Consider the following 20,469-nt stretch of genomic DNA (forward strand, 5'->3'; position numbering starts at 1 on the left):
AGTGAGGAGATGGAGAAGACATTAAAAGTAGATCCATAACCCATAGATATAGACCATTCCTATCCACAGTGCCAACAGTGAGGAGATGGAGAAGACATTAAAAGTAGATCCATAACCTATAGATATAGACCATTCCTATCCACAGTGCCAACAGTGAGGAGATGGAGAAGACATTAAAAGTAGATCCATAACCTATAGATATAGACCATTCCTATCCACAGTGCCAACAGTGAGGACACAGAGACTTGTCAATCCTGTCATACTATAAACAACTCGGCTGTCATCTTATCTTGCATATCTGAAACCTCAGTGCTTGTGCATAAATAGTTAGTGTCCAGCACTGCCATTTACTGATATGATGCTCCTAGTGTTTTAGATCAACTTTTAAAACCTGCTGGACTTCAAGTTGGTAACCATCAAGCAAACAGAATTTTTTTTTATTAAAGTTCATGGTGGGCAGTTTGATATCCAGTAATTTCAAACACTGGTTGCTTATCTGGTGACACTGACTATTATATATCAGTGACATTGACTATTATAAATCAGCATGCAAGAAGCATAATTTGGTGCTGATTAATAATTCTGTCAAACTCAGTGGCTGATTAAAAAAAACAAATCCAATACATAGACTTCAAAACTGCAGATTTTGGCAAAGATTTCTCTTTGATGTTGATGGATTCACAAACCCTTTAGCAAGACTGCAACAGGTGAGGACTGACCAGTTAAGCCACTTGTTGCACCTGTCAACTATCGTTGCACCTGTCAACTATCATATAACAACAATCCAATCCCTTGCCAAGATATTGTCACTACCTAAGTGTCAGTGTTTACATAACTGACCTGATACAGCATGTGTTGAGCAAATAGACAAATGTGTGGCCAGAGAAGAACTTGTCCAACAGAGTGGGACAGAATTTACTATGTAATCTAGACAACCATAACCCATCATAACTTGAAACAATTGCATCCAATCTCAATGAAATGTACACAATAAGCTGTTATATCTTGTATGAATAATCTGAAATAATTCTCAAAATGAAAACACACAAATTTATTTATATATATATATATATATATATATATATATATATATATATATATATATATATTAAAACCTGTCATGAAAGACCACTGCTATGAGAGACCAACTGTGTTTTGAGAGCCCAGGATTTCCATGCACAGATTTATTCATTATATAGTGTTATGATCTATTATGAGAGACCTCCTGTCTTGAGAGACGATTTATTTTTGGCAGAAGGGGTGGTCTTTCAAAACAGGTTCTACTTTGCTGATAAATGGACTGAGCATTTTCAAATTTTTTTTCCATATGGTTCAATTTTGCATCAAGAGAAGTTAGAGTGGCATTTTAAGAAATCTTGTAATAAAACAACATAGGAACCTTTTATTTTTGCATATGATAGAACAAGAGTTCTAATCTGGAATCTAGACAGGGCATAATTTGCTTCACTATTGCTCTGAAAGGTATTGCTGTGGGCTTAACATCCATTTTTCAGTATATGATAGACTAAACATGATACCCAATTATAACTGCTGGAGGAAGAACAAAAAAATATCCCAGGAAGACCCTGACCCAGAGGAAGCTACTGGCAAGCTTTCTCACATACACACATAGGCCAGGCCCAAGACTCAAACCCACATGGACAGAGGTGAGATGGATGTGATCGATACAGGTGAACACTTTAGACCACACGGCCACCCTGGGACCCTGCTCATGAAGAATGAGAAGATAAAAAATAACTGAATCAGTCATAAAGACTTCTTAGAGACATGACAAAATTTCACAAAAGTGTTGCATCATACACCTGATATCAATATTCAATAAAATATATTGTATTATCTGTTAAGATGCAATGTTGCAGTGCTATGTAACATTAAATCAAGTCTCACCAAGCCTATACCAACAACACATACCATTAACATAATGTACCTGCAGTTTATGTTGTTTGTTATACTGATTACTGTAACAAACTTCATAGATCCTGATAGAGTGCATTATGTAATGTTATTATTTTGCATTTGTATATTTTCCGATTGCGGGATAATGTGACTGGGTGGGGCACGATGCTATACGTCTGCGCCATCATGCCCCAGTGCTCGACATCACTATAAACTGCCACACTGCAGATATCATAGCGATATGACAGTGACTGAAAAATTGTTAAAAGCTATGTTAAAACTCCAAATCACACACACACACACTTGCAAGTTGAATCCAATTGCAAAGGGTACAGACCCAGATCTTGCATTACATAATGCACTCTATCTCAGTCTATGAAGTTTGTATCATTTCATCACCAGAAGTCATAATATATCTTATTTTTAAATTGATTTTTATTCAGCTCTTCTAAAGTAGATTCACAAGCCTTCTGCTTGATAAGCATCTCTATTTTTTGCCATGGTGACCTACTTTCCACCCATTATTGTCATCCTCAGAAATATTTTTGTCATGCTGACCCACTTTCCACCAAAAACAACATGTCTTATTGTCATTATCAGAAACATAAATTTTCAGCTAAAGCACAATTTTTGCATTCCAAAATATGAAATCAATCAATAATTGGTAACTGGACCCCTACTGATGAAGTTTTGCTACCAACAATCCAATGCCACAAACTTCAAATGGTCTTGACTAGATCGAAGAGACCAACAAAATTCCATGGACACGTTTTTAGTGTCGGAAGAAAGCTTAAGAATATTTAAAACCTAGCTTCTTTTCCAAAAACATCCAACTACTTCTCAATTTTATCAACTGAAGGCAAAAAATAATCACAGCAAATTTTGTTTTATCCTTTGACATCAAACTTGAAATTTTACAGTCAAGTAGCAAGGATTTATAAGTTTTCAGACATTTCTCCATCAAAAACTTTTTACTAAGGTTTTTTGCTGGTAATACCTATTCAAATCAGGATATATAAAAAATTAAAGAAGATATACTTTGTCACACAAAATCTGAATCATCTATAAAACAATTTTTTTTCCATTTATTTTTTTGCCTAGTTGCTAGCAAAACAGCAACAATTTTTATATTAGTCTTTGATGGGTCAACTCAACACTCTATTCCTATCAGAAAAAGCAAGGCTACAATATAATACAGGTTTAGTTTTGCTGTACCATATATACTCACCTACAAATTATGTCCAACTGCAGACCCAGATCAGTCATCACATAATGCGCAGGCAGATCTGGATCTATGCACTTTGTAAGGGGTAATCAACAGAACCAATAGAGACTGATCTGCTGGTGTATTATGTGCTGGCAGATCTGGGTATATGCAGTTTGTGTTGGATTCAACCTATATGCAAGTAGGTACAGTAGGGGCTTTATAAAAGCTCAGGGTCCCAGCCACTCCACTACTCTATATATAATATAGGTCAACATGATAGGGGGTTACAAAGAGGACACCAATGTATCTATTTAGGGAGGGGGAAAAATCTGCTCTGATGTATCCATCCTCCACTGAACAAAAAAAGAGAGTGACTTTGAAATCCTATATGATTTGATGTACACGAAACATCATCAAATCAAGGTCAAGTGTATAAATATTAAGTGCAAAGATTGCTGAAGGTGTTAACAAAATAGCTGTTGGTATAGATCAAGCTTGTTCAGTCAAGGAGAAATGAAAAAAGTAAGACAGACTGATGTTATCTCCTAACAAGGCTGGGTCATGGAAAGGTGACGTATGCATATATAAGCCATTAACAGCACTGCAGCCCCATGATGACAAAGTTTAGGATATGTCAAAATATTTTAAAAAATGTGTAAAACTTTGGGAAGATAAATCCTTCCAAAAAATGAAAACAAGAAGTGCTACTATATACAAAGGCATTAAAATTATGTAAATTATATACAAAAACAAGTAAAAGCAAAAACTATAAATATCTTTGACACATTATGTTCAAACTTTATCACATAAGTAATATCACCTCCTAAAAAAATGCAAAGATTTTCTTTCATGGTACATGATCAAAAATGGGTTCTTCATTTATACCTAACAAGAAACTTCTTTCTGGCAATGTGGAAGTCAATGCACTGGACACTGTCCAGGTATGTACACTGGTCAAAATTCATGCTTCAGGAGGCATGCATAAGATTTGTATGTGTATGTCTGATATTCATCACTAAAATACCATCTCATCTCTGCAATTTGTTCTATACGAGCAACACCATTCTCCTATGATGGGTTTGAAGTTCTCGAGCAGCGAACATTTACCTATGCTTTAATGGTTAAACAGTACTATCTCATTGTCCATGAAGTCATTTTGGATGTCAAAATGGCACCATTTTCATTCAGGTTTTGTGATTTTCTGGGTTTTAATGTCATTTTTCAGTACATGATAGGCTTTACATGGTGGCCAGTATATCTGATTCAAGAAGAATCTTTGAAAAAGCCCAAAAGAATAAATGACCCATGGAAAACTACTTGCAAGTTTTCTCATACACTCAGGTTGACTAAGCCAAGACTTGAACCCATGTAGACAGATGTAAGATGTTAATGATTTGTAATGGCAAGTGCCCTTGACCAATGGCCTCCTGGGGTCCATTTTCATTTGGGTGCTAGCTATACATTATAATAACTCTTCTGGTGAAAACTCCAGTTGATAAAACCATCCATTCAGAAGTAATAAAGCAAGATTTCCAAGATGGCCACTTTGGTATTCATACTGGACATCTGAGCAGAACCATTTTCATTTAGGACCAACGAGACCATAGCATGAGTGTGTGTAAAGTTTCATGGCAATACTGCAGTAGTTTTACTGTTTATGTAATGATAGCAAACTTGTGCATAATGGACAGCTGAATAATAACACAAAAATGGACAACAGGCATACCCAAAGCATTTCTGGTTATGAACCAATAGAGCTAAAAATTGCTATGTGATAAAATGTTTTGAAAATTAAAAATTCTGATGAAAAGTAAATGAATAAAGTTTTGCTGTTTGACCTGTTTTTAATGGAATGATAAATTAGAAAAAGAAGAATACTGTTGTGGGAAAACAAATAAAGAAAGAAGATTCTGGAAATAAGAAACTGCAATACTCTCTCTCTTTCTCTCTCTCTCTCTCTCGTGTCAATTAATCATTTGCAACCAGATTCTGCCATGCGGCTCTTGGGTCTTATAGTGATTCATCAGCGAATGATATAATAATTTGTCCATTCTTGTATCCACAGCATTAATTGCGAAATAAATAGTAAGTCACAATTTGTTTACTGTGATATTATATCATGTTCATTCTGTTCTTGGGTGGGGGGGGGGGGGGCATGAAAAACAGCAAATGTTTGCAAACTGATGGCCATAATGACACATCTTGCATTATACAGGTGGTTCTGAGATCACTCAAATGGCTGAATCATCATAACAACCAAATGCAAGAGCAGCTGATTAATCTGATCAATAGCATTCTTTCTGTTGAAATTTCTTTCAATTCTTTTGATTGTATATAAAAATAATTGTTTTAAGGTTTCTCTAGTTTTCATATCTTTGTCCATACCTAATGGCACATCACCATAAGTTATCGGATACTGAAATGGCCCTAATCAAAATCAATTCATCAGCAAACAGAACAGTTGTGTAATTAGTTTTTATTTTTAGTGATGGATTGGCATCATTTGTACAAATTATCAAAGCCCTCTGATGCAATCTATCACATTTTGGTCAACAACAGAATAGCAGTTTTTGAAAAGAAGCTTAAACAGTTATCTACTTTTAGTGGCAATAACTGATGGCATATTGCCATCATTTCTATAAATTTAGTTCGGTAAAATCCTATTTAGCAATTTTAGAAATGAAACCGTTCAAAGGTTTTTCTCTTTTCAGCAACATGAGTTTTTCTCTTATTAGTAAATGAAGCCATGTCTAAAGGCAGATCACATCATTTGTGAAAATTTTAAGTCTTTTGCCAGGATGTTTACTTTCAAATTTGACCAAACTGTTTATCAATATTTTGAGAAGATGTTGTTTAAAGAGTTTGTGCCATTTTTAGCATGAGTGACCACATCATTTTAAAAATCTGAAACCTTCATCAGGGATGCTTTCTGCCAAATTTGGTCAAAAACTGTCCAGCATTATTGTAGAATAAATTTCAAATGGTGATTGAGATGCACAGATGTACACCTGGGACAGGTAAGCTGCAAAACCAAATGAGAACATGATGTCTTGACATATGAAGTATGATGTACTTTTATATTTCACAACAGCACAGAAAACATTGTAAAGTTTTTACCCTGAATACCTTTACATTCATTGCATGGTCTATTCTAGGAAGTATGATTCTGGAATTCACAGTAATTTGTAATAAAAGTGCTAAGAACAACACATTGCCCAACATATATTTAATAGTCCTTTATATAGATAGCCTAGCTTTTGTGCAAAACTGTTTTTGATTGTTCAGTTAGTGTGTACTGTGATCTTGACCTTTGGCTTTCGACCCACCCATCCAAACTGACAGGCTTCTTCCTTACCCTAAGTGCAAAGCTGTCCACAATGTTTGGGCCAGATATGTGATGTAGAACTAATGTTCTGCAAAAAACTATTTTTATTCAAGTCAGTCGCCTTGATCTTTGAACTTCTGACCCCCAAATCAACAGCAGTCTTCTTTTATGGAAGTGCAAACCTACCATAAAAATTGGTTTGAGGTATATTATGTAGATCCAATGTTACTGTACAAAAACCATATTATTCTTTCAGACACTGACCTTGACCTTTAATCTTTTCAACTCCAAAAATCAACAGGTGCAAGATAGTTACAATGTTTAGAAATGGCAGTTGATGGCAAAATCAATTTATTGTGCAGAAACCTTTCATCTTCTTGCAGTTTGACCTTGTCCTACAATAACCATTAAATCCACAAAATATCTTACCCCCAGTGTAAGCCATTCACAAAGTTTGGTAACTGTTGATGTGGACAACTAAAGTTTAAAGACTGAAACAAAACTGGTAACAGAAAAAAGACAATAATGCTCCACTTTATGGCAGGTGTATAAAAACATTTTTTTAAAATCATTAAAAAATAAACTGAACTGTACAAAAATCACATAACATTTACAAGCTCTACATCTGTTTCCTTCAATAAATCTCCCTGAAATTTAAACACTCATTTTTTTCTCAACTGATCAAGGAATTTCTTACCCCTCCCACATTTAGTTTTAGAAATGATCCTAAAATAAGATGTGCAATGTTGCCATTGTAACAATGTTTTTCAGTGCAAGATGTCTTTAACTTTTTATTCACAGCTGAAAATGTATTTCATGCCTTCACATATGAAAATCCCATACTGAAGATTCAAAAAAAATATTTGTAATAACTGCTTATTCAAAATTTAACAGCTGATTAAGGGTAACAAAGCAACAAAGTCTGTCTTAAAGCTATTTCAAAACCTGCATAGTTTTACATTTTTTGTAATGTGTTAATTCAATGCCTCCTTTTCAGAAGGAGAACTACAAAATTTCAAATTTTTAAAATATGATGAAAAAACAGAAACAAAATGTGGTGGTCACTGTTGCTCAAGGGCTATTACCTCAGGTGCCGAAATAAGATATAGTCAAGAGCAATTCTGTGCAATGTGCATGTAATTAACATTTATGTCATTAGCATTCTTTGTCAGACACCTATCAAATCTGACATGCACAGCACTATTGTACTTCCTTAAATTACAACAACCAAACATTAATGGCATTTTTATGAGGAGTTGTAACTGCATAATAAACGCCAACTAATCAGATTATATGAAAAGCTAAATACAGTATAAGCAATGCTGACAAGCATAATAACACTGTGATGCAAATCACATGAATAATGATTAACATACTATACAATGGTGAAAAGGCAAAAACGCCAAACTGATGTCTAATCAATTAGTTAAACAAAAGGAATATCAAATCCAACAAAGTTAGGGAAAGGCCTATTGTAATGGTATGACATTTTGTGGAGACAATTTTGCGGTACATTCTGTCATGGTCAGCATGACATGTAAGCATTAAAATTGATATATGGGCTGGCTAGCAATAAATTCTATGTTTGGATATAGATGTAAATGAATTGCTAATTAGTAAAGTAACATAGTTAAGACAAGAAGTCAAGTCCATTGATTCATTTGTGTAATTAAGTTGTGAATGCTTTTAACTGAGAATCGAGGGTATTATCATTTAGGAACGTGTATTGAAAGGCATAGTCCAGATGGTGATTTACAGCCCACTGGGGCACAGTAATGCTAATAGTTATCAATACGGTCTAATTTTGTCAGGTTCTCAGTTAGAAATGTGAGAAGTGACTAGAAAGATATTAATTTTCTGATAATAGGGTGAGTGTATATTAGGAGGGAAACTGACATTTAAAGCCTCGCTCTGTTTAATTACGAAAGACAATATCTGATGTGAAGAGTGGGAATATTGTATATCCCTAGTGAAGAAAAGAAAAACCTGTCATGTATTTAGATTGCATATTATAATTTTTTTTCTAAGGTTCTAAATAGCTCCATACTGTACTGCACTGTGGAAAGATCACAATCTACAACCAAGACAGTTGGTGATCCGAAGAGGCTAAAATGTGAGAGAGAGAGAAGGAAAAGAAACATAGCAACGCCAACCTATCATCAACAATGATTTGGAAAAGACAGGAAGCACCAGATGATGCTGAAATGCCAGCAATGTGAGTTAAAGCAGTCACTCAATTATATGATGAAATTTGTTTTATCGGTGTAACAGAACTGCTAATTGAATTTTGCATACATTTTATAACTATTTCTAAGACAAAGTGAATCATTGAAATTTAATGTTCAATTCATTTTGTTTATGTAATTGATTAAACTGTTATATTTTATATACGGGGCTCATGTTGTTCTATTCTATATCTCTTATCAGATTTCTGTTATTCCATCCATTAATTTCATGTTTTATTTTATTATTTACTCGATCTGGGTAACAACAGGGTCAATCATCTCCTAGATAACGATAACCGGAGCACCATAAGGAGTGGGGGATTTCACACACCATCTCAATCTCTGATACCTATGTTATGTTATTTCTTAAAACACAAGACTTACCTATAACCAAATGAATAGTGATAAGAAGAGGGGTATATCCTAACCCCTAAAGGGAGACATACAGTGTGATTACCTAAGAGGTCCATTACAGAACTAATTTCTTAAAGGGGGAAGAGGTTACAAGCATATAAACAGAATATGGAATGTAATACTGACAGAGTATTCTTCAATGGAAAAATATGGTAAAATACAACAACATTTCTGGTCACATTCTACAACACATCTGTTAACATAATATCCTTGAAAATATTACTGTTCTGCACATGGGCATGCAAGATGCATGAGAAGACTGTGTCTTATTGATAGTTCTCCAGTCCGTAGGAGGAGGATTTCACATCGAACTGATAAGGTTTTTGGTTTAAAAAAAAGGAACAGCTATGCAATTGCAATGGATATGGTATTGCTGCTATTAAACCAAGTACTTGATATAAAAGTAATGTCACTGTGCAGAAAACATTTTTTATTTCATATTCATATATATAGTCAAATAAAATTCACCTGCAAACCAAACTATTTAAATTTGTTCTTATGTCAATGACTTGAACATCTACCTATGAAAAAATTCTGCAGAATTATACAGGAAATATAAACACCCTGGTTAATGTAAAATTCAAATAAGTCATATCCTCATAAACGTAATAAGTTTCATATATACAACATATTTTCTGCAACCTCAAAATTCCATTTTTATTTAAAATGTCCAAAAGGGGAAATACTCAAAACTGTCTGTACAAATCACAGTAACCAACTTTTAAAACACATGACTGCATGCATACACACGTGCATACACACAAACACACACTGTGGAAGAGTGCTGCATTTACCATCAAGCCTCCACACAAAAAGTTGTGCAAAAGTGCACAAGACTTGGATCTAAACACGAAACTGAGACCAAGGTGTGATGGATGAAAGTCAGAATGTATGACTGGACGAGGAAAAATTATAAGCCCCATAACATTTATGGAAGGACATCCAATCATTCCATCTCCATGTTGTGATTATACAATTCACATACTTTGTATAAGCAACCCTGACAGAAATGTAGATATGAAGATTATGAAGTATACATGCACTGATTCCCCCACCTGCCCACCCACCCCAATGCATCAGAATTTACTTAGGTAACACCATTAACATGTTAGTGACCAAATGATTTTGCTGTTCCAATCTGAATACTGGGTCACAGGGTCATGTAGATAATGCCCTTAGATGCACATACTCAGGAATGTATGACCCTTACTGTCACAGGTAAATTTATATCCACAACTATCTGCTGACACTTGGGGAATTTCAAGTTAAGAATGCTGGCACTATGAGCCATATTTTTGTTTCTAAGGTCAGAAAGTGATTTTATGTTACAACTGCTGTTATCCAAACAGGGTAACTGGTTGTCATCATAAAGTTTGTCCTGGGAATTTAATGTAGTGAAGTTGTGAATCTTTAAAGACAATGAATGTACAGACAATGATACGAGATATAACCAGAACAATGTAGATTCAAATTTTTTATTATATATGTATCTACAAATAACTCTTTAAATAAATTAAATTTAATAACATACAAAGAACTTGCATCATTTGAGACAATTTCCTTTACTGCTGTCAAATGTTGATCGAACCTGCACTGGTCCATTTTTTTTAGGTGCAACTCCCCCTCCATTTGAGAAAAAAGGGAAACTAACTTTCTAATACAGGTGGGATTTAACAGTGAAATAATTGTAGAATTTCAAAATGACTGTGATCTGGGATTGTTGCGAATCCAGTTCATTTTTCAGTGCAATTTAAAAAACCTGAATTCTGCAATTTATGTGTTGTAAAATAGACCCTGTCAACTACAGCTTCATAACGGTCAGGTTTAAAAAAATTACTATGATTCAAAAGTATAATATACAGTGGCCTCTCACTATAAAGCACCTCAGTATAACACTGTCCATGATACAACAAAGGTATGGATATGGATCTCATTATAACAGTGTCTCTGATATAACGCATATACAGACATGGATTTCATTATAAAACACCTCAATATAACACTGTCCCTGATGTAACACATGTATGGACATAGATCCTAGCATAACACTATCCCTGACATAATACAGGTATGGACATGAATCCCATTATAAAACACATCTGTATACAACTGTACCTGATATAACACAAGTATAGATGGGTCTACATATAAAGCACCTCAGTATAACATAATCCCTAATGTAACACAGGAACAGACATAGATCCCATTATAACCCTGTCCCTGATTAAACACAGGTATGACATGGATCCCATTATAACACTGTCCCTGATATGACATGGGTATGGACAAGAATCCCATTATAACCCTGTCCCTGATTAAACACAGGTATGACATGGATCCCATAATAACAGTCCCTGATGTAACACATGTATGGAAATTAATCTCATTGTAAGGCAGCATAACACTGCCCTTGATATAACAAAGACAAGGACATCGATCCCATTATAAAAAACATCAGTATAACACTGTCCTTGATGTAACACAAGTATGGACATGGCTCTCATTATAACACTATCCCTCATATAACACAGGAATGGACATGGATCTCACTAAAAAGCACCTTGGAATAATACTGCCCTTGATGAAACACAGGTATGGACATAGATCCCATTATAACATTGTCCCTGATTTAGCACTAATATGGACATGGATCTTGTACTTTTAAGCTCCACTGAATAGCATAATTGTGAGGGATCACTATGCAATATACCCTATAATATTATAAGGTGACAATCACTATACAATGTGCCCATAATTAAGGTACATTATGATACCATGAACAATATTATTGTGAAGGGCCACTATGCAATGTACCCCATATTAAGGTGACAACCCCTAATAGCATATTTTTAAGATCCAATTAATAGCATTATTGTGAGGGAACACTATACAATGCGCCCTAGAATACAGTCACAATCACTATGCAATGTAGCCCATAATTAAGGTGACAACATATAACAACATACTTTTATGATACAATGAACAGAATTATTGTGAATAATCACTATGAAATGTACCCCATAATAAGGTGACAAACTCTTAACAGCATTCTTTTAAAATCCAATGAATCGCATTATTCTGAGGGATCACTAGGCAATGTACCCTATAATAAGGTGATAATCACTAAGAAATGTACCCCATAATAAGGTGACAATCTCGAACTTCATACTTTTTTGTAATCCATGAACATAATTATTGTGGGGAATCACTGTAATTAGTACCTGCATATAAGGGCCAACTGCACATAAAGACCACTTTTATGCAAGTCCCTTCGATGACCTTGATAGACTTAAAAATATCACTGAGTATGTTCACATAAGAACAGTAGCTTTTTTTTCCACTATCTGATCATGAATTTATGTCCCAACTTTATTCTATGTACTGGCTTACATATCAGAAAGAGTACTGAAAAAAATTAGGTTCTTAACCAGCTCAACAAGTGTACAACTCCATGGACCACCCCAGTGTTTACATAACAGATTTGATTTGAATCCAAATGCAAGTAAAAATAACCCATCCACATATTGACCATATTTCATATAATACTAACACCATGTGTTAAAGAAATTGTTATCTGGGTAAACTTTATAACATAACAGATCATTGTAGTAAGTTCACATCAATGAGGTCACAGTGCCCTATCCTGTATTTGAAACAAGAATGTGCTCCATCCCCATATTTTGAGAGCTCTCTACAATGGAGGTTCGTTCTTTTACCCAATATGGTCACATCCAATAAAACATGTCAAATCAGGAATCCTCTTTGCACCAATCTTGCCCATAAAGTTAAGTTGTAATAAGAAATCAGGCAATAATAAATATGTATTAACAAACATAAAATTAATATTTTATGTGTGTGTGTGTGTGTGTGATTTAGATTTTTTTAACATAGCTTTAACAATTTTCCAGTCATATCGCCATGATGTCTGCAGTGTGGCAGTTTATAGTGATGTCTAGCACTGGGGCATCATGCTGCAGACATGTAGCATGATTTCCCACCCAGTCACATTATCCTGACACCAGGCCAGCCAGTCCTAACACTAACCTCTTAATGCTGAGCACCTAGCGAGGCAGTTGTTAGTACTATTTTTAAAAGTCTTTAGTATGACTTGGCCAGGGAATGAACCCACGACCTCCCGCATTCGGGGCAGATGCTCTAACCACTAGGCCACCAGAGTGGTCAATATTTTATGTGAACTTTCACCAAAAAGTGGGATGTAAATTTATTAAGGCATGTGTGAACATTATGTCAAATATAGTACTTTAAATTAGTCCATATGTCTTAAGACTAAAGTTGAAGGGACTTTAGCCCATACGTCGAGGAGGGACCAAATTTCTGGTACTAATAACCATCTTCCTCCATAAAAGCTAGACTTTAGCTAATGTCTACAATATTTTATTTTTGTATTTCTTTTGTCATACTATTATATTATCTATTATGAAAACTTATTATACAGAGTTTATGATCCAGGAAGAAAAAATGTAAACACTATTGAACATTAAGCTCCTATCCTGCCATGCTGAGAAGGTCTTAAGATTGCCCTGGCCATATCCTTTCGCAAATCTAATTAGTTTCAAACCTATGCATGGCCCAAAATTAGGTGTTGCCTTTATTCACATGTTTGCAAAAGATGACTCCGTGATGACTTCTCTGCAGAAAGATTTCCTGCCTTCAGGTGGCAGGGGACAGTTTTCTTTGTATATTGGCCCATGGCAAATTTCTTAACTTAAGAGTATGGTGTAATTTTTTGAGCTATTATTGTGTAATAATTAAAGAAATGGATATATTTGTGAATTTGGTCTTTGGGGCTTGTGTTGTTCTTGAAATTGATGTGAATCATGTACACCTCATGTAGTCACTGCACAGTACGTAGTCAGTGAAATACCAATAATCGGCTAGGAAGCAGAGCTAGCCACTTACAGCAATAGACATGTTGGTTCAAGACAAGTATATCTCAAAAACTGAATGGATGACAACTATTTTGAATGGCATCAAAACTATTAAGTACATGTTTTCAAAATTACCACCCAGGGGAAGGGCTTGTGTTTGCACTGTGAGCATCACATGCTTAAATAAATGGCCTTCAGACATGAAAACTGCATGTATAAATTTGGGGGTTGGGTGCATCAAATTTTTATTCTATAAATTTTGACTTGCTTTTCAGATCAAGTGAATGATATAGCAGCAGAGGGACTGGACAGACCAACCTATTTTGTAAAAATAACACTTATAAAAATAATAAAACAAAATAAACCCTTATTGTGATAAAATAACCCTTATTTTTAGTAAATAGACAATAGAGATGTCTATTTGCTGAATTACGGGGTTTATCTTATAAACTATAATTGTTTTTGCTTGATTGAAAAAGTTATACGGTAATAAAAAATTCCGTGTTGGTGTCCACAGTCCCTCTGCTGCTCTGGGAATCTTCGATTCCTGGGAACGCAATGCGTTTCCATGGGAATCTTCGATGGGAATCTTCGATGGGAATCTTCGATTCCTGGGAATGCTTCGCATTCAAATGCAAAAAAGAACTTTCAGTGAGAATACTTCGCATTCTCGGAAACTCAAAGAGTTTTCAAGTTAACCATATAATGTATCAAGGCCGATACGGTATCGTGTCCGCGGATCGTGTAAATTTATTGTAACAAATCCGTGCGGGATTCTTTGGGCGCGACTAAAGAAATTCCTGGCGCGTTAACGCGCTCAACTTGACAATATCCATATCACCGCGGAAACGCTTTGCGTTTTCAGAAACTCTGAGAATCTTCGATTCTTTGAGATCCTTATTTTTTGCTGTCGTGAACCGGTTCCCCCCCCCTGCTGCTTTTGCTAGCAAAAAAATAAAAATAAAAATAAAAATAAAAATGCTAAGCATTTTCGGAAATGCTAAGCATTTCCACGCTCACGCGTTAGCAGCGAAAAAGGCACTCTGTTTTCCGGGGTTTTTTCTGTGATATCGCTCTCGGATTCGTTTTCTGGCGATATCGTCGCGGGTCTGCACGGTAGTGAAAATACAATCATGAGTTCTGTAATATCCGCCGGTGACAACTTTGAAGTGAAGCTGCGGATATCTGCGCTTGTATTCTGCGACGACGTCATCTGGGGTTTTCGCGGTGACTTCAAACATATACATAATACAAATATATAATTGAGGCAAATCAGTTTCGGTTTCGGTTGGGAATCTTCGATGAGAAACGCAGAGCGTTTCCTGATGAGGAAAGTGGTAGTATTACTATAAAAAAATATAATTCTGCCAGTTTCCTCAAACTTTTTTTGTTATTTATCATCTGAAATCTCTGTTTCCTTGGGGGTCGATGAGCGTGTTAACGCGCCAGAAATGCTCGCATGCTCATCATCTGATATTTTTGATGCAAAGAATTCTTCCTCGGATACTGGAATACGACCGCGACTGCGACAATAACTACAATAATTACGATATCGTTGAGCACCGCATCCGGCACAGACTTGTAATTTGCCGCTCACACCGACGTTACAAATCAGGCACGGATGAGGGCCTGGCGATGCTGTTGTTCGGGAAACCCAACTGTGATAGCTACATAACTCTTTCATACAATTTTTATTACACCGATTGGTTTTTCCGTAGAATAGCCAGTTGCATTTATTAACTGCGAGTTTGTGATATGGCATATTATATACTATGCTATTTTCAATTAGATTAATTATTTATGATATATATGTTCGATATTGACAACGATAACGATTACATTTACGATGATAATTTTGATGAAATTGAAAATTATGATGATCTGGTCAAATATTATTCGGGAATCTCCGATGAGAATGCTTCGCATTCCAGCGACGTTAATGTGATTTCCACAAGAAAGAAGAAGACTGCTGTGAAATTACTAACACGAGAATCTTCGTTGCAGCCGGGAGTGATAATACAATCAGGAATGCGATTTTATGTGTTTGTAAACAATCCAGATTTGACACAGTTCCACGGAGGGATTCTTGTTAATGAGATAATACCACGATCGCGATTAAGATATCCCATAATTGATATTGATTCGAAAGTGCCATCACAGGATGATATCCTGGAATATTTCGGCGAGGATATCTACATTTTCACGACAACGCGTGGATATCATGTGATGAAACGCGACTGTGCAATCAGCTTTGACGATCACAAGAAATTACTCGACAAAACCGCTCAGGATAATCCTGATTGGAACATAGACATCATTGCAGGATTGCATAACATTAAAGTCGCCGGAACAAAATCGTACAAACCAGGAAGCGTCTGCAAAACTCTCGTTTACGGTTACAACGAAGATATCCCGGTTGACATCAACGATACTTTATCATGTCCTATGGAAATTCAGCACGTGGAAATAATTTCTGATGAAATCAATTCTCAAGAAGTTATCAGCGATATTCCACAGCGCGATCTTGAAAAGATTTCACTCGCGTTAAGTAAAACCACAGATTGTTTTATCGGACCAAATAATGTCAGCGGGGATTCAGTAGCGTATCAAAGAAAACCTGGCAGTTATTGTAGTATTTGTGATCGGCGACACGGAATTGATTTGTACGGGAATATCACAGATAAATGTATTGATGCTTATGTGGTCACGCACAGTGATAGTTACGTTGTAGGTTGTTTCCGAACCAGCGGTAAAAAGATTGTGATACCGCGCGAGGAATCTTCGATTCCCGAATCTTCGATTCCCGAATCTGCGATTCCCGAATCTGCGATTCCCGAATCTGCGATTCCCGAATCTGCTATTGTCGAGGAATCCATCAGTGAAAATGAAAAAGAAAATGAATTACAAAGGCGTTATCAGAAATATCTGCGCGGATATAATTATCGTAAGACTGATTATCCGGGTGAATTCGTAACAAAAACTCCTGATGATATTTACAGTGAGCGTCCTTTACACGAAAACGGTCCCGGTTGTCGAATAATACCAGAAGATGATTACGTGGACGGATCTCCTTGTGGTTCTGGTAAATCAATCGCGGCTTGGAAGTCCATCAGGGAAACCCAGTCGGTGTTATGTTTGTCTTATCGGAAAACATTTACTGATAAAACGAAATCAGATTACGGTCTGAAATGTTATCGGGATATTATCGGGGAAATAAAATTCGATCCTGATGATGATACCCCACTAAGAATTATTACTCAGATAGAATCGGTGACAAGAGTTACAGGTATCCCTGATAATCTTATCCTTGATGAGTGGCGAGGTATTCGGCGACAGGCCATGAATTCTTGTAACCGTAAAGCCATTTGGGAGAAACTCATCGGATTGATTTCTGCGGTGAAACGTGTTATAGTGTTGGATGCACTAGCAGACGACGACGATGTAGCGCTGTTTCGGCGATATCGCCCGGATATAAAGTTTGTCATCAACGATTACAAGATCGACCACGATAAGAAATTTATTGTTGCAAAGTCACACCGGGACAATCTTGAGAAACTAATAACGACCATCAAGTCTGGTACACGCGCAGTTGTATTCACGCATAACAAACGGCACGGACAGTATTCCGTGGAAGAACTGGCGAAAACGCTGATGCGACAAAAAACACCGACAGGAAAATGTCGCGTCAAATATTATCACGCAGATACTGACAGGACTACGAAGCAGAATGACTTCGCGAATACCACGACCGCATTCGCAGATATTGATGTGATCATATACAATCACACCATCGAAGCAGGAGTTTCAATCGCGGATCCCAAATTCACAAAGTTGTTTTGTTTCAGTAACGAGATTGGATCGGTTGAAGCAACCAAGCAGGCGTTGCACAGATTCAGATGTGTAACGGAAATTCATTACTCGTTTACGAAGTCGCCAAAGATATCACTGCCGTTGACTCGCGTGGATATCTCCGAAGCTGTTCTTGCTCGTGAACGATCCTGCAACGAAACAGAATTAAAATTCAGAGCACCAAACTTTAATGATCTCGGTACCGGATTCGGCCACGCATTCATCAGCGTTACCATCGACGAGAATAATTCTCGATGTTACTTCACACCGAGATTGGTTGCGATCATGCGCGAGTCAGGATTTGATGTCACGTGGGATCTTCCTGACGAATACGAATTGTGGTTGGAACAAGAAAAAAAAAATAATACCGAGAATGTTTCACATTCCGAGGAAAAAATCACTGAGAATGCTTCGCATTCCGAGGAAATCACTGATGAATTTCTGCTGAGCACAGTCGGAGAAAGAATTGCCGAAGCGGGATTAACTCTGGGAATCTCCGATTCCTCCACGAAAACAAAAAAGTATTACAGTTACAACAACGAAGATGATTATGCGGAACCGTATGTGAAAAAATTAAAATATCTCAATAACTTTTATCAGACTGATATTAGTAAATGTCCCGCAGATGAAATTGAAAATATTAGTAAGAGTATTCCCAGATTGCAGAGATATTTTAATGCCGCTGTTGATAAACTTAATTCTGGTACTGCTGTGTCACAGCAACAATTCCGATCCGATAAGATTAGTCCACGGTCGCAACTAGAAATTATCAGAGAAATTCTGACGATGTTAGATTTACCCGATATTGTCCCTGCACGACTTGATCAAGACCCGGTAGTTATTCAGCGACAACAATTACACGCGAATATAACTGCGATGTTAGCGTCGCCGACACAGCTCGAACGATATGAGAATTTCTTAAAATATTTCCCTGAGATATTTCCTCAGGTGAGATATCGCCGAGGCAGATTAACCGTCAAAGGTGTCATCGAAAAGATTAAAATAATTTACAAGAAATTTTCGAGTACACTGAAATCCAAGGACAGTAGAAATCCTGATCGAGATAATTATACGCTATCGTATCCTAATTGGCCTAGATCTGACTTTGTAGATGACCAGGAGTGGCTTCGCATAAACAGAATCGAATCAGGACCAGCAGGAGATGATATCCACGTGAATGAATCTTCGACGGATCATGAAAAATTATTAAAATTCTTAACGTGGAAAACTAATGGTTGGTTATATTCGCTGTGAGTGATGTAAAACATCACCAAATATTCTGATTTGTAAAGTTATAGAATAATAAAAAAGAAAAAAAAGATAAAATATTATTTAGCCGCAGGTGGGGCACGTGGTAGTGATACTATAATATTATTATATTTCTGCCAGTTGCCCCATTTTTATTGTTATTTTATCATTCTGACACTTCCTTGGAATCGAAGAGTTAGTTTCGGTTTATGTGGAAAGTGTCAGAATTATTATTTTATATATAATAAAATTTATCACTGACACTTTCCACACTTTATGAAACTTTGGGTTTTTCCAGAAATGGGAATCCCCCTTGATTTTGAAGTCTAAAGACTTTCAGTTTCGGTTTATGTGGAAACTGTCAGAATTATTATATTATATAGTAACACTGACACTTTCCACACTTTATGAAACCGAAACTAAGAATCAAAGATTTCTCTGACAATCAAAGATTTCTCCGCAGATAAAATATTAATTATGGCCTGAACGAGTGAGGAAAGTGGTAGTGATAAATTTTATTATATATAAAATAATAATTCTGCCACTTTCCTCATCAGGAAACGCTCTGCGTTTCTCATCGAAGATTCCCAACCGAAACTAAAAATCAAAGATTTTCAGAAATGTGAAACATTTCCAATTATATGTTTCAAGTATTATATGTTAGAATATTACATTATAGTATAATGTCATCCGGGAGATTCAAGTTGGCATCACAATCTGAAATATCCACGCGCCCGAAACCTGCAAATTTTGACATTTCTCAGCAAATAGAACATCTAAGAGAATTTCATGCACATATGCGTGATCACGTTGTAGTATATAACGTCGACAAGAATTCTTTTTCTACTTACCCGCGTGATTCTTTCGAAGATATAGTTGGCATGGAACCGGATTTCAATGCGATTATTATTTCGCCTACTGGAATAATCAGCACCACAATCAAAACTTATGTGAAAGATATCGCCCGAGGTGCTGAAGATTCTCCTCAGGAAGTACTCACGTTCACATTCATCCCCGGACAAGAAAATTTTCGATGACCCTAAAGGGTTCTGTGAATCCCCCAGGTGTACAAAAATAACAAAAATGCACTCATGACAATCAAAGATTTCTCTGGAAATCAAAGATTTCTCTGGAAATCAAAGATTTCTCTGGAAATCAAAGATTTCTCCGCAGATAAAATATTAATTATGGCCTGAACGAGTGAGGAAAGTGGCAGAATTATTATTATAATAAAATTTATCACTACCACTTTCCTCATAAGGAATCGAAGATTCCCAACCGAAACCGAAACTGTTTTACATCGCGGTAAAAGAATCTCTGATTGTCAAAGAATCTCTGATTGTCAAAGAATCTTTGTGATTCTCAAAATCTTTTTCAGAATCTTTGTAATGCTGC

General features: G+C 36.1%; 1 protein-coding gene across 5 annotated transcripts in view; it reads right to left on the minus strand.

Moving 5' to 3' along the window:
* The window catches only part of LOC149773229 (ubiquitin carboxyl-terminal hydrolase 38-like), a 146,523-nt gene that overhangs the window by 94,358 nt on the left and 31,696 nt on the right, over positions 1 to 20,469 (minus strand). The window lies entirely within an intron of this gene.

The sequence above is a fragment of the Sinohyriopsis cumingii genome, unplaced genomic scaffold (genome assembly GCF_028554795.1).
Source record: "Sinohyriopsis cumingii isolate HCF-2022 unplaced genomic scaffold, ASM2855479v2 utg000810l, whole genome shotgun sequence".
NCBI classification, from domain to species: Eukaryota; Metazoa; Mollusca; class Bivalvia; order Unionida; family Unionidae; genus Sinohyriopsis; species Sinohyriopsis cumingii.